Source organism: Hordeum vulgare, chromosome 2H (genome assembly GCF_904849725.1).
Source record: "Hordeum vulgare subsp. vulgare chromosome 2H, MorexV3_pseudomolecules_assembly, whole genome shotgun sequence".
In the NCBI taxonomy this organism is placed as follows: Eukaryota; Viridiplantae; Streptophyta; class Magnoliopsida; order Poales; family Poaceae; genus Hordeum; species Hordeum vulgare.
The window spans coordinates 646,503,800-646,520,082 of NC_058519.1; positions in this window are offsets into that span (position 1 = coordinate 646,503,800).

Here is a 16,283-nt window from a genome sequence, read left to right on the forward strand (position 1 = left end):
TTTTTCATTCTTTAATAACGAGGAAAATATGGATTTTCTATAAACGTTGAACTGCTCCATTTTTTAATTTGGACTTCTTGGGGCCTTTTCAATCATTTATTTTTACGTATAACCACTCATATTTATTGATTCGAACGTCAACGGAAACTCAATTCTTTTTGAGACATCACAACAAATAGCAACAATTGAAAAACTTTTCATATTGGTTACATGTGAATTTTTATGTTTTGGATCATTGTAGTTTCAAAAAAAACATGGACACATACGGGAGGGAGAATTTTAAACTTTCCCTCGTCGGGCACTAGAACCCCTAGCAACAATTTTTTTAATTTTATGAGTTCTTTTGAAAAATGCCAAAAACAACGTTGTGTTTTTGTTTTTATTATTGTTTTTTGAACATGTAAATCTTAGGTTTTAGTAAACTATGAACTTCTGTGTTATTATAATTTGAATTTCATGTCGGTTTTATTTTTTATTAGCGGTTACAATCCGCGCTTTTAGTAAACATTGAACAGATCCATTATTTAAATTTGAATTTCTTTGTTTTTTCTAGAAATAGGGAAATCAATTTTCTATTGAAATTTTTCAGAATTGTTTTTCTTATTTTAATTTGACCAATTATTGTGGATATTTTGATGGTGTGTTCCTCTTTTTTCAAACTTACTCTGGTGAACATTTTTTAGGTTTTATTTTATTTATTTTTCCTCATTCGAACTTGTGGTGTTGGCACACCCTCACACACCAAACACAATTTTGGCATGTAAATTTTGCATATAGACATTTTTGTTATAAGATATTATAGCTTCTGTATTTTGTATGTATGAACTTCTGATTTATTCAAGAAATAAAGGAAAAACATACCGATAGCGCGAGCACACCAAACACATGCACGCACGACCATCTTGTAAAAGAAATGGGAGGCGACACACATGGACTTCCCAAGTTTACTAGTTTGGTTCCATTTATCTCATAATGAGGTTTAGTGGTGTTTTTCCTTCTCTGATCGTAGTAGCAAGACTTAACAGATTCACCAAACATGCTAGTTACTAGAGAGAGAAAAAATCATGCGTGCATAGGGAGCACTGTGTGTAGCGCTGCCGGCATGAGTGCCAAATTTGCGGAGCTCGGCCTTACACATTAAAGGAATCTAGACTGCGGCGAGGAGCTCTGGTCGGCGGTGTTGCACAACGACGCAGGATTACAGTGGTTAGCACCTATGCACTAATTTTCCGGGCGATAGTATACAAACATCTAGGCATGGGTGAGGCTTTTATCGAATTTCAACTCTTCAGTTTTCTTGAATTTGAACTTCTAGAGTTAACATTGTCTATGTGTGAGGCTTTGTTTAGAATTATTTTTCTCTAACCATGTCTGCCATTCAGAACAAAAAACTTCTGATGGTTTTTCAATATTTATATTTATATATTTTACTTTTCTTTTTAATTTGTTTTAAATGTCGCATGTTCTTTGCATAGCAATTTTTGTGTGTTTTTACATATTGGACTAAATGCAATTTAGTAAATGAACTTCAATCTCCTTTTTTCAAGCATCCCCAACTTTATGTAAATTCCTGAGTTTGTTTTATATCATTTGTGTATATATTGTTCGCTGTGTAGCAATAGGAGAAACAGAACTGTCTTCGGATCTTGGAGTTGCAATATCACAACCATAGAAAAAACAAGTTTCTACCTACACGACCCTGCAAAATATACAAGGTTACAGTACCTTGCAAAATCTGTAGAAAACCAATACATTGGCGTGCAACCCTTAGTATAGTATGAACTTATAGACTTTTTATCGCCGAATTTTCCAGAGAACTTCGAGTCACATATACATACTAAAAATTACAAATTTGGATCGAGTGGTTGTCATGGCTCGGACGTGTTTCCGTGTGCACACGAGCACCACACAATGTGCCCGTAGATAGAACGCAAGCACGCAACACGCTGTCGGTGTCGGACTGCACAAGATCACCGTCGAAGCTTCATAGATGGGGCTGAATTCCTTCCCATTTTCACCGCTTCTCGTCTCGATCAAGCAATAAGCCCCACAGGTGGAAGGAACCAGGGCATGACGACCGGGTCTTTGCAGGGTCCATGGTCATCCTGTTCCAGGATGATGTGGATTCATGGCGGCGGTGGGTGGAGGCGATGTGGAGTAGCGGTGGCACGAAGAAGAGAGGTGTTATAGCATATTTCTCCATATTTGGCTTTGGTAATTGATGACAATCCCTATGGACTAATGGTTGCCTTGAGTTATATTCGAAGGATTTGTCCATAAACACTTCTTGAATTTTATATGTTGGTTTTAAGGATTTTCTATGATGGCCAAGGTGGTATTCAAGGTTTATCCAAAGATTGGTCATAAAAACACAAGATTGATCAAGAATAAGTCAAAGAGTGAATCAAATTCATCAACACACACATAACGTGCAAGATGTACCAAGAGGGATCAAGTGATCCCATGGTATGGTCAGCATTGTCCATTACGCTTTGTGTACTAACCCATGGTCTTTGTGAGAGTTCTATGTGGGTTTAGGTGTGTTCCCATGGGCTTGCGCCAGGAGGAATATCTCATACAACCCATGGAGGATGCCATCAGGCGGTGATCGTCATCAAGATTGTGGTGTGCAAGTTCAAGTGGAGCATCATGACGATTTCATGCGTGAAGCTTGCCGTCCACTGTGGTGGCAATGGACTTTTGAAGATGTCTTGAAGAGTGGCTCACCCATAGTGGGTACAAGGGAGCAATCATCTAGTCTTCATCGAGCCAACGCAATCAAGAAAGGTGGTCCATCTTGAGGAAGTCAAGATCGTCATCATCTATTTCAAGTGGACTGTGTGGAAGGTATAGGTTTGCCCTTGATAGGTTTTCTATTTTACCATCCTCATGGTAGTAGTGGGGAGACCAGGTTATAAGATCAATTGATGTACTATCAAGGGGGCTCTCAAGTGAGTAGCTTGATCGTATCGTTCGTTGAGAGATCAAACCATTGCATTCTTGGCAGCAGCATCTTTCTTGGTTCATGTGTGGTGTTTATCTATGAGAGTTTTAGAGCTTATGGTCATCTTCATACCGTCTTGAATAAACAAGCTTGAGTTTGCTCAATTCGGAGCTCGTATGTGAAAGTTATGGCAGTTCTGGTATTCATACTTTTCATCTGTTGCATGTGTTCTGCCTGAACAGGTCCAAGCGGTAGTACCGCCCAGGTGAGCGGTAGTACCCCCCAGGTCGGTGGTAGTACCGCCCTGTACTACCGTCTACTCTTCTGTCCCTGATTTTGGACAGAAGGGATGTGTGGTAGTAGGGCGGTAGTAGCAAGCGGTAGTACGCCCATGGGCGGTAGTACCACTCACTACTACCGGCTACTCTTCTGTTCTCTTCTGTTCTCCAGAACCCCATGCTACCCTGAGAGGCAGTAGGTCGTGGTGCTACCATTGCCTAATCATAGTACCGCTCTTGCGAGCGATAGTACCGCTTCGGCGGCACTATCGCACCCCGTGCTTTTGCTCTGGCTGGCTGTCGCATCTGCCCGAGCGGTAGTACCGCTCCCTTGAGTGGTAGTACCGCTCATGTGTGGACTGAGGGGGTAACGGTTGGATTTTCCCCCCTCCTACAAAAGGGTTTTTTCTTCCCCATTGAAACCTATTTTTGAGCTCGAGTTTGCCCCCCATTATTGACCTCTTTCGAGCTTGCTAACTCTCAATCCCTTCAATGATTCTTGCTAGTTCTTGAAGGAAAAGAGAGAGGAGATCTAGATTCACATTTTCACCAATCACGTTCTCCTCTATGTGAGGGGAACCCCTTGGATCTATATTGTGGAGTTCTTCGTGTTCTTCTTTGTTCTTCCTCTCACTTTCTTCCATAGCATTAGTTGTTGTGGAGGGATTTGGGGGAGAAGGACTTGGGCACTCCGTGTGCCCTTGGCATTGCATTTGGTGCATAGATTTGAGTTCTCCATGGTGATACGTGGAAGTGAAGCTTGAGAAGCTTATTACTCTTGGGTGTTTGGTACCTTAGAGCTTGTTCTTCTTGGATGCTTTGGCATCCTAGAAGCTTGGTGGTGTCTCGGAGCTCATTCATTGTGATGTAAAGCTCCGAGCAAGCATCGGGGTCTCCAATTAGGTTGTGGAGATTGCCTCGAGCATTTGAAGTTACCTTGAAGCCACATTCCATTGTGGTGAAGCTTCTTCGTGTTGGTGGGAGCCTCCAACACTAGTGGGGACAAGGCCTTTAGTCCCGGCCCGTAAGGGGCTTTAGTCCTGGTTCACCAACCGGGACTAAAGGGGCGGGACTAAAGGCCTAACCTTTAGTCCCGGCCCTGTTCCAAGCCGGGACCAAAGGTGCTCCACGTGGCCGCCTCGGAGGGAGTACCTTTAGTCCCGGTTCTACTTACGAACCGGGACTAAAGGATCCGTTTGTTTCTTTTGTTTGTTTGACCCGAAAAGGTAGATTTTAAAAAAAAAATCAAATTTTATTTTTGATTTTTTTTATGTTTTATTCCAATTTTCTAATCTTTGAATTATTTGACAATTTAATCTCTAATCACCCATCCTCACTGCTCTAGCGTGGATCACTCATTTCAAATCGTCTAACTTCCCGGCCGATCACCCATCCTTTCACTACTTCACCCCGAGCATGCTTAACTTTCTGGTTCTATCGCCCCTAGTTGCCAAGTGTGCATTTGTTGTTTTCCTGACAATAGTAAGCTATCAATCCTAAACAACTTGGGTCTTGATGTCATGTCACATGATTTAATTTTTCGAATTACAAACAATTATTAAAATAAACTTAATAAGTAACAATAATAGTGAATTTCAATGAAAACAACCTAATATTTTTAAATAAAATTATTTTTCTTTTTTTTTGGAAAAAACTTCTTTTTGAAATAACTTTTTTTCCATTTGGAATTTTGAGCATGTGAGAAAACTTCACCGGGCAAGCCCGGGTGAAATCGAGTACCAATTTTTTCTAGTTTTTTTTATATATTAATTTTTTTTGGACGTCGTATGCAAAAGTTATGACCGTTTATTTTTTTTCCTTTTTTTGCAAAAACGGTGAAAATTCATATCAAAAATTTCTATACCGACTAGACACTAAAACCTAACAACATCTCAAAGGATTTTATTTTTTGAAGATTTTATCATTTTTGTTTATTTTTTGAAGATTTTATTATTTTTGTTTATTTTCTACAAAACTCAAAGTATCAAGGTTTCTGACGAAAACCCATCTGCTACAAAGGCATTTTTTTAAAATTAATTGAACTCTAGATTTTTTTTGTGCATTAAATATTCACCATACTACAACATGTTAAAATCTACAGAAAGAACTAACTAAAAATAATAATAAACAACAATTAAATGACTAAAACAACTATATAAGCAAAACAATATTTCTTTAATTAAAATCCTAATTTAAATTATTCTAAAAATAACCAAATAAATCTTACTGTGATAACAATCTAACACATGAGTGGGAGCAAAAAGAATTAAATTAAAAACTATTTGTAAACTCAAGTTATTCAAAAACTGGGTTTGAAGCAAATTTAAACAAATTCAAATTTAAACCATTCAAATTAGAAAACTAATGGCACAAACAGAAACTAGACAAAATTTTGAATCTAATGCAAAAATAATCAATCAAAAACATCAAATATCCTAAAAGATATAAGCAATTTAAAACAGAAACTACAAACAAGAATTTAAAAACAGAAAAAAAAAATCTAAACACCTTTAGTCCCGGTTCGTGTCACGAACCGGGACTAAAAGTCTACCCTTTAGTCCCGGTTCAAGACACCAACCGGGACTAAATCCTCCAAACCCTTTAGTCCCGGTTCGAGACACGAACCGGGACTAAAGGTCCAAGACACGAACAGGACTAAATCCTGGGTGAGGAATTCCTCACCCCACCTCCTCACGCACCCCATAGTCACCCTAAGAATTAAAATGCATTTGAGGTAATATTATGGTGTGTACTTAAGTGCTTCTTAACACCCACCGTAAGAAACAAGTATGTCATGCACGTGAGATAATATTACAACATGCATGTGTGAGGTGAGGTAAAATTATAACACTCTCGTGAGAGTTCAATGCATGTGAGGTAAGATTAGTCCATGTTGGTGAGGTAAGATTATAAGGAGTGTGTGAGGTAGAATTATGACATTCAACAGAAAATATATTTTGAAAGGTTATACACCGGGGTGAAGAATTATGAATGACGAATAGACTTTCTATATATTTGGATGCCAGGCTAGATAAACCCAGGACACCAAGCCCCCGAGCAGGATTTTCCTTGGTTGTATGGGATCCCTCCTAGGCTCCCACAACGTGGGAGATTTCTTCCAAGTCTTTGGTGCCCAAGTGGCAACAAAGGAAGGTGAAGAAATCCCTCACATATAAGACATTTATATTAGTACTAGTACAAGTGACCGTGTCGTTGCACCGGCCGAAATGTTAAATATAATTTTCTTCCTGTGTCATTGTGCAATATTATTTTAATCTAATTTTTGCAAGCTTTAGAAGTAAGGTTACACTGAGTATTTCTGTTAGCCATGAAATTCGATTTTACTTATACAAACATTATAAAATAGGATCATCAGAATGTTTATAATTTTAAATAAGTTCGAATAAGTTTTTGTACAAATTATAAACAAATATTCATGAATGCGCTAGTGTTGGAGCACGTAGACATGCTTCTTAGAAGATGATCATGTAGTTCCGTATACTAACTTTGCAGTTGACGGTTGGATTGTTCTGGAGTAACACTAAGTGATAAATTTAAGGAAGAGTCGAGCATGAAAGACGGCGGAAGCTCGACTTTCATGAACCGGCTAGTGTCTCATGTCCTACTCTACCTTGCTGACGATCAGACGGACACTATGAAGGGTATATCTAGCCGTCCGACATGGATACGGCGGACCCGAACGAGGCCCGTTTAATATTAGATTTATGTTGAATGTAATAATATAGATTTGAGGTTTTTAATTTAACGTATCCGGTTGTGGACGTTTGAGAGGTCAGATTTGTTAAGTCCGGTTGTAGATGCTCTATAAGGCGGTACAATCAAATAACTATAATGAACTAATGTGAAAAGGACCATCTAGCAAATAACAATTTGTTGGAACGTCACAAACAATCGCATATAAATCCAACGGGGATGAGCACCGAAGTATCCAGCAGCTTCAAGTCCGTGTACATCTACCAACAAGTATTGATCAAAAAATAGCAATAGGCACTAAATCTCCACCGAGCTGCGCACTATGTGACCCTTATCCAAAACATCACCATTCCTCCTGCTGCTACAGAGAAGAGGAGACCAGCGCTGATGCCTGGCTGTGCTCCTCACAACAGCTGCCCGTGCTGCACCCACGAAGCACTCCAGTAGTTAGTGCCCGGCCACGGTGGCAGCCACTGCCAGGATCTGTCCCTCCGTGCATCACCACCCCAGCACGCGGGCAGACCCCCACTGCACAACCATGGTGGGGCGACCTGCTCGAAGTCTCCATCGATGTGCGCCTCTGCTGGGAGCTCAGTCGGCGGCTAGTGGGCCAGGCCATGGGTACCACCGTCTGGGAGGAGCAGCATCGGGGCCAAGCCGGTGTCCGGTAGCACTTCCCCCGCGGTGTGCGCTGAAGCCCACAGCTGCACCATGGGCGCCGCCTCCATTGCAGGCTGGTGCATTGCAGAACGCTGCCTTGCCGGCAATGGGCCTTCGCGCCGCGGAGCGAATTGAGCGACCACGCCGGCAGGAGCCGAGAAGGACGCAGCCGTGAGCTCTGTCGTCCATCGTCGCCTCCTCAAAAGGAGCGGCCTTCATGCTCTGTTCCGCACGCGTTGCCGCTTCTCTAACTCGTCTCATACTGGCAAGATTCTACCCTCTCCCCATCTCTCACCATCGCGAACTCTGGATCCGGCGCCCCCAACCTTGACAGTCTTCCATGCGCCTCTCAGAGCCTCCTTCGCCCGGATCCGTCTGTTGGCAGCCATCAATCGCCGTTCTCCGGGGTCAAAGCCGCTGTGCCATCCAGATTGCCGCGTCGTTGTTCTGGAGGTCCGGCTCTGGCGACCGCCCCTCTCCGGCTCACACACACATAGTCTCTCTCTCTCTTTCTCTCAGTCCCCCTCCCTCGGGCCGACTCTCTCGGCCTCTCTCTCCCCTGCCCTCATCCTCCGGCCATTCCCTCCACCTCCGGCCCTCTCGGTCTCTCTTGCACGAGCCCCCTCTAGGCGCTCTGCCTTCGGCCTACCCGCTCCCCTGTAAGCGCACAACGCCCACTGGCCTCCTCGTCGTGAAGCCTCCTGCAACACGCTCGCCGACGAGCCGAGCTGAAGTTATTCCCCTTCCACCTTCTCTGCCACTGGAGAAGATAGAACAAAGGAGTGCGGATCGAATTCTCACAAGATGCAGGGGTTAATTTGCAAAACTGAAATGTTTTCTCATATACTCCCTCCGTTCCTAAATATAAGTCTTTCTAGAGGTTTCACTAGTGGACTACATACGGATGTATATAAACATACTTTAGAGTATAGATTCACTCATTTTGCTTCGTATGTGGACCACAATTGAAATCTCTTAAAAGACTTATATTTAGGAACGGAGGGAGTACCATTTAAAGAGGGACCACGAGTTGAATACCTAAAACCTTAGGGGCCTTTCTGCAAAACAGCATGCGATCGCGACGGCGGACGACAGAAGCCATCGGTGCTTCATTATTAGGGAGAGATATATGCATCACAAATAAATTTGTACATGTAACTAGAGAAAAACCACAAAACTAGCGACAAAAAATCAGCAGTTTCAGTGCATAAACTAGAATTTAAAAACATTACATCACTTCACCGGGTTTACATATCACCCCCCATTTTTCTGCAATCAAGTGATGGCTCAAACTGTTGTTTTCATGTTCAAGAATAACACATCCACCATTGTTCGTCAGGTTTCGAATTCTAGAACTGTGAGGCCAACGGTAATAGGAATGAATCGATGTTCTCTACCAGAAACACAATGGAAAGATCTCCCCGTACAAAAAGCTCAAAACTATAAAACAGTCATGTCCAGGCTAGTGATACTTCCGAAGCTGCAAGTTGTAAGGCAACAATGAGGAGTCGTCACCTTCCTCCTTGGGAAGCGCAGCTCGATGTTGGCTAACTTATAGAACTTTCGTAAGTCAATAAATGTTTCAGAATATACAACAATATAGTAAATTGTTTCATACTACAACAGTTTCAGCATAAACAAAATGGCGACACTGTTGAATAATTAGGCACAATTTCCCTGATTAATTTCAGAATATAAAGCATGACGATACCAGCTACTAACATATAAAACTCTAACATACTATATGCAGCAGACAACATGAATAGTAGAGGACCGTATAGCAAAACATGTACGCATCTAACATGTTCATCAGGCTAACGGGAACACGATGCACGTACCGAACGTTTGTAGAGGAAGCAGATGTGTTCGGTGCATGCACGTTGTTGACGATGACGTTGGCGACGACGGGACGAAGTAGACGACGCTTGAGCCGGCGGTACGCAACACCGCCCGACTTGCTTGGTAGACGACCCGTTGTGGAAGCAGCGAGCAGTCGCGCAAAGCGCTTTCCAAAAACCTAATTCGTCTTCTCCCGTACAGGATCGCAAAGGCGACTGGTTTCGGAGACCTGCTCTCCGGTTCGCCGTTGGACGCCGGCGCTCGGGATGAGGTAGACTACAATGGCCGCACAAGTTGTGAGACGAGGCAAAACCCTAGATGTGTTTCAGTGTGTCTTTGGCCGACCCCGATAAGCTGTATATATAGGAGGACCAAGGTCGGTTCCGTGTCGCGATCACGTCTCAAACCGACTTGGTTTCCAAGTCGTATACTTACCGGACAAAAAATTAACTTGTCCGCCAAGACATAAAAAATAAAACGGTAAAATATAGCCGCGCCCCCGCAAGGCATCGGACCGAAATTTGGCGGGCCATTCACGCGTATGTCGCACGTACGCGCCGCCATGCCCGGCCGACCCCGATAAGCTGTATATTTGGAGGCCAGACGAGCGAGCGCGCGCGTGTGGTTCTCTTCTTTCTCTTCTCAACACACACTTAGAGTGGTGGGGAGAACTCACTATATAAAGAGGTCCAACACTTCCTCCACTAGCGGTATGAGTCTAAACTTTAGCACCACCACACCACCACTTACCATTTTATTCATGGGCTTAATTTGAGATTTCAGAATTTTGTAGATGGGTCAAGCCCATTTAATTCTAACAATCCCCCACCGGATCTCAAATACTCATTTAGAGATTTGCCTTGTCTCTCCACTTGTTTAATATACCAGTGTTTCAGCAGAGACTGTTAAGTTAAACTTCTACCTAGAACTTTAAGCTACATCAATCCACAACTTGACAATGGACTATGCCTTAAATTGCTAGGTTTGTGTGAACAGGTTTCACTCAAAGTCTTAACCAGTACCTGGCTGCCAGTAGGCTATCCCGCGGTTTGGAACATATACGTCGTACTCCCTGGTCTCTTCGTGAGCTTACTAGAGATTACCCAAATCTCCTAGATTGCGACGTTTTAAAATCGGAGCTCATATAGGTGTGTTCTTTCAAGATTGTTTTGTAGGACAACATCTTTTCTATAATAGCCAATAGAATCACATTAAGGCATGTTGCCAACCTGCCTAACAGTACTTAAGCCTTACGGCTATGAGAGTTTTGCATCTTCACTTAGAGACGGTCACTTATTACTCTCCTCTGTTAACCAATAGCTTGTTATTCCCAGGTCCTAATTCACGGGATCTCCGATCACAAAGGTTGGGTTACTACTATGGTGTAACGTCTATGGGTCTCATACCCATCTCCCTAGATGCACTATCTATCACATTGCGTGATAGTCCCTTTGTAAAAGGATCTGCCAGGTTTTTGTCTGTTTGAATATACGTAACAGTTATTACTCCGGAGTTTCTCAACTTCCTGACAGATTTTAAACGTCTCTTCACGTGTCTTGATGACTTCGCATTATCCTTAGAATTATTCACTTTAGCGATAACCGTTTGGTTGTCACAATTCATAAAAATAGCCGGTACAGGTTTTTCAACCACAGGCAAGTCCATCAAGAGTTCACGCAGCCATTCTGCCTCTACAGTGGCTGTGTCTAATGCAGTTAGTTCTGCTTCCATAGTTGACCTTGTCAATATGGTTTGCTTGCAAGACCTCCATGACACTGCACCACCTCCATGAGTAAATACATACCCACTTGTAGCATAGAGTACATCAACATCAGAGATCCCATGTGAATCACTATATCCTTCTAGCACAGCGGTGTGCCGTGAATAGTGAATTCCATAACTCATAGTACCTCTCAGATAGTGCAAGACCCTTTCTAGTGCATGCCAATGATCATTACCCGGGTTGGACATGAACCTACTCAGTTTGCTCACAGCAAAAGAGATGTATGGTCATGTAGCGCTAGCTAGGTACATAAGTGAACCGACAATTTGAGAGTATCTTAATTGCTATCTCGTTTCTTTCTTGTTCTTTCTAAGTATCACGCTGGGATCATAAGGTGTTGGAGAAGGCTTGCTATCCATAAAGCCGAAACGGCTCAAGACCTTCTCAACATAGTGAGATTGCGTTAGAGTAATCCCACTCTCATCCTTAATAATTTTGATGTTTAGGATCACATCGGCTTCTCATAGATCTTTCATGTCAAAATTCTTTGACAGGAAAGTCTTCACCTCATTGATCACAACAATGTTTGTACCAAAGATCAATATGCCATCCACATACAAACATAATATGACACTATTGCCTCCACCATGGCGATAGTAGACACACCTATCAGCCTCATTAATGACAAATCCCGCATGAGTCAAAGTTCTTTCAAACTTCTCATGCCATTCCTTAGGTGCTTGTTTCAGACCATACAAAGATTTTAGCAACTTGCACACCTTTTTCTCTTCTCCTTTTACCACAAACCCATCAGGCTAATCCATATAAATTTCCTCTTCCAACTCTCCATTTAGGAAAGCTGTCTTTACATCCATTTGATGAATGATCAGACCATAAGAGGCAGCCAGGGAAAGTAGCACCCGAATGGTGGTTATTCTAGCAACAGGTGAATATGTGTCAAAGTAATCTTCGCCTTCTTTCTGAGTGTAGCCCTTGGCCACAAGTCGCGCCTTGTACTTATCAATGGTACCATCAGGCCTTCACTTCTTTTTGAACACCCATTTACAACCCACAGGTTTACAACCATAAGGTCGTTCAGTTAACTCCCAAGTTCCATTAGAAAGAATTGAGTCCATCTCATTATGAACAACTTCTTTCCAATCATCTACATCTGGAGACGCATATGCCTCTTCAATAGACTTGGGAGTATCGTCCACAAGGTATACAATGAAATCATCACCAAAGGATTTTGTAACCCTTTGTCTCTTGCTCCTTACAGGAGCTTTATCGTTATCCTTCTCATGGACTTCCTCGAGTGTTTGTTCAATATAATCATCAAGTGTACTAGATTTAGAATTTAACTCAGAAGAAAATCTAGCAATGCTATGCATATCTTTCATAGGAAACATATTCTCAAAAAATGTTGCATCACGAGATTCCATTACAGTATCTAAATGCATATCAGGAACCTCAGATTTAACTACTAAAAATCTATAAGCAATGCTCCGCCGAGCATAACCCAGAAAAACACAATCCACTGTCTTTGGTCCAAGTTTGCGTTTCTTGGGGATAGGAATATTGACCTTTGCCCAACGTCCCCAAGTACGCAAATAAGAAACTGATGGTTTTCTCCCAACCCACTCTTCATAAGGAGTTTTCTCTTTATTTTTTTTAGGAACTCTATTCAGGACATGACATACAGTCAACAAAGCCTCCCCCACCATGCCTTAGATAAACCAGCAGTGCCTATCATGGCGTTCACCAAGTCAGTCAACATGCGGTTTTCCTCTCGGCAATCCCATTTGATTGGGGCGAATAGGGAGGCGTCCTCTCATGAATAATACCATGTTCCTCACAAAATTCATCAAAAACTTTGGAAAAATATTCTCCACCACGATCCGACCTAAAACGCTTGATCTTTCTCTCTAGTTGATTTTCAACTTCAGTTTTATAGATCTTAAAGTAATCGAGAGCTTCATCTTCAGTTAGCAATAAATAAACATAGCAAAATCTAGTCACATCATCAATCAAAGTCATGAAATATTTCTTTCCACCTTTTGTCAACACACCATTAATCTCACATAGATCAGAATGTATGGGTTCTAGAGGTGCCAAGTTTCTCTCTTCGGCAGCCGTGTGAGGCTTTCAAGGTTGCTTCGATTGCACACAATTATGTCACTTAGAACCTTTGGCAAGTGTGAAATTAGGAATTAAACTCATACTGGATAGTCGAGACATTGAACCAAAATTAATATGACACAAACGAGAATGCCAAACACTTGTATCATCATTAATACTAGCACAAATTTGGTTTACTGAATTATTGCAAAAATCTGAAAGGGAAAAGCGGAACAAGCCTCCGCACTCATAGCCTTTACCTATAAATTGTCCAAATCTCGACACGATTACTTTATTTGACTCTAAAACTACCTTAAACCCATCTCGACGTAGAAGGGAGCCGCTAACTAGATTCTTGTTCATAGTAGGGACATGTTGCACGTTTCTTAGTTGCACGATCTTTCCCGAAGTAAACTTCAAATCCACCGTGTCAATGCCACGAAGAGAAGCATGCGACCCATTCCCCATTAGGATGGAAGAATCCCTTGCGGCCTGATAAGAAGTAAACAAAAAGACGTTAGCACACACATGAACGTTAGCTCCTGAATCAATCCACCATGAAGATGATTGAAATACTGAAAGCACAATAGGTAAATTACCATACCCATCAGTATTGCTAGCGGTCACCATGTTGACTGTCTTGGAGCTGGTTTTCCCTCTACGGTCTGCGCGATCTGGGCATTCCTTGGAAAAGTGTCCGAGCTTCCCGCAGGCGTAGCACTCTAGCTCAGCCTTGTTGAACTTCTTCTTCTTGAAGGTAGTAGTCTTTATAGGCTTATTGAAAACAGACTTGTTCTTTCCTTTGTTCTTGTTTTGTGGGAACCTTTGTACCATGTTGGCAGTAGGTTGAACCTCACCTCCTTTCTCAGTAGTGTCTTTAGCCTGAGCTTTCTCTTCAACATCAAGAGATGCAATTAGATTTTCAACTGATATCTCCTATCTCTTATGTTTCAGAGAAGTGGCGAAGTTCCTCCATGAAGAAGGCAACTTTGCAATAATGCACGCAACCTCAAATTTATCGGGTAGATCACAATTAAGGAGTTCCAGTTCCTTCACAATACACTGTATCTCATGAGGTTGTTCAACCACAGAACGGTTATTCACCATCTTGTAGTCGTGAAAATTCTCCATGATGTACAATTCATTGCATTCATCTGTAGCACCGAATTTAACCTTCCGTGCATCCCAGAGTGTCTTTCCATCTTGTATGTGCATGTACACATCACACAGACGGTCAGCAAGAACACTCAAAATGCATCACACAAACATAGTGTTGGCTTCCTGGAACTTCCTCTGATCTTCATCAGAAGCTCCCTCTAGCATGCCAGCACTAACATGAAAAACTTTTAGAGCAGTAAGCCAGAGCGTGGATCTCACTTTCCACCTCTTAAAGTGCACACTGGTAAACTTATCCGGCCTCAGTGCATCAGAAAATCCAGCCATAGTTGACTCAAAAAATTGCCTACAATTAGGTTTTTGGATTGTTGAATAATTAGGCACAATTTCCATGATTAATTCCAGAATATAAAGATGACGATATCAGCTGCTAACATGTGAAACTCTAACATACTAGATGCAGCAGACAACATGAATAGTAGCAAGACCGTATAGCAAAACATGTACGCATCTAACATGTTCATCAGGCTAATGGGAACACGACGCACGTACCGAACGTTTGTAGAGGAAGCAGATGTGTTCGGTGCAGACACGTTGTTGACGATGACGTTGGCGACGACGGGACGAAGTAGACGATGCTTGAGGCGGCGGTACGCGGCACCGCCTGACTTGCTTGGTAGACGATCCGTTGTGGAAGCAGCGAGCAGTCGCGTAAATCGCTTCCCAAAAACCTAATTCGCCTTCTTCCGTACAGAATCGCAAAGGCGACTGGTTCCGGAGACCTGCTCTCCCGTTCGTCGTTGGATGCCGGCGCTCGGGATGAGGTAGACTACGATGGCGGCGCAAGTTGTGAGACGAGGCAAAACCCTAGATGTGTTTCGGTGTGTCTTTGACCGACCCCAATAAGATGTATAGCCGCGGCCCCGCAAGGCATCTGACCGAAATTTGGCGGACCATTCACGCTATGTCGCACGCCACGCCACGCCACACCACGCGAGGCGAGGCGAGCGAGCGCGCGCGTGTGGTTCTCTCCTTTCTCTGGTTCTCTCCTTTCTCTTCTCAACACACACTTAGAGTGGTGGGGAGAACTCACTATATAAAGAGGTCCAACACTTCTTCCACTAACGGTATGAGACTAAACTTTAGCACCACCACTTGTCATTTTATTCATGGGTTCAATTTAAGATTTCAGAATTTTGTAGGTGGGCCAAGCCCATTTAATTCTAACACACACTAGTGAAAAGGCTCATCACTTTAGTTAGTACTAGATCATTCAAGACGCGCGTTGCCGCGTCCGTCCCTTTTTACAATAGAATGGTAGGTAATTAGTGAAAATGTATTAGCGTAAGTAACATAAACTGGGAGGTCCGCATCTCCTCGCTGCACACCTTCACATCTCCCTCACAGGAACGGTGCCACTGGTTCTTTCTCTCAGAGCGACGTTCTCTCTGTCCAGCCATTGGTTCTTTCTCTCATAGCGACGTTCTCTCTATCCAACACATTTCTTTACCGGGAGGGAGAGAGACTGATTGGAACGGCTTGGCGCACTCCCAGACCACTAATATCTTCTAGGAACCGCAGCTAACTGCCCAGCGTCCATTCGGCTCACGTGCGTAGTACTCCAGAATTGGACATGAACGTCCATGGATTAAAATGAAATGGCCAGAATTGGATAGTATGTGAGCCAGAGTCCACAACGGCAAAAATATGAGACCACACATAGCAAATCGTTTTAGTACGTTTTAAGGCAACAAAATGTTACCAGTACAATGCATTATACTACAAAGTACCTCTTGTTGCTCTTCCTTGCTGAACGAACACAAAACAAAACAAATGGGTCCCATCATTCAAATTGGTTTCGTAGCCCCAGTCTTACAGTCGATTAATTTAG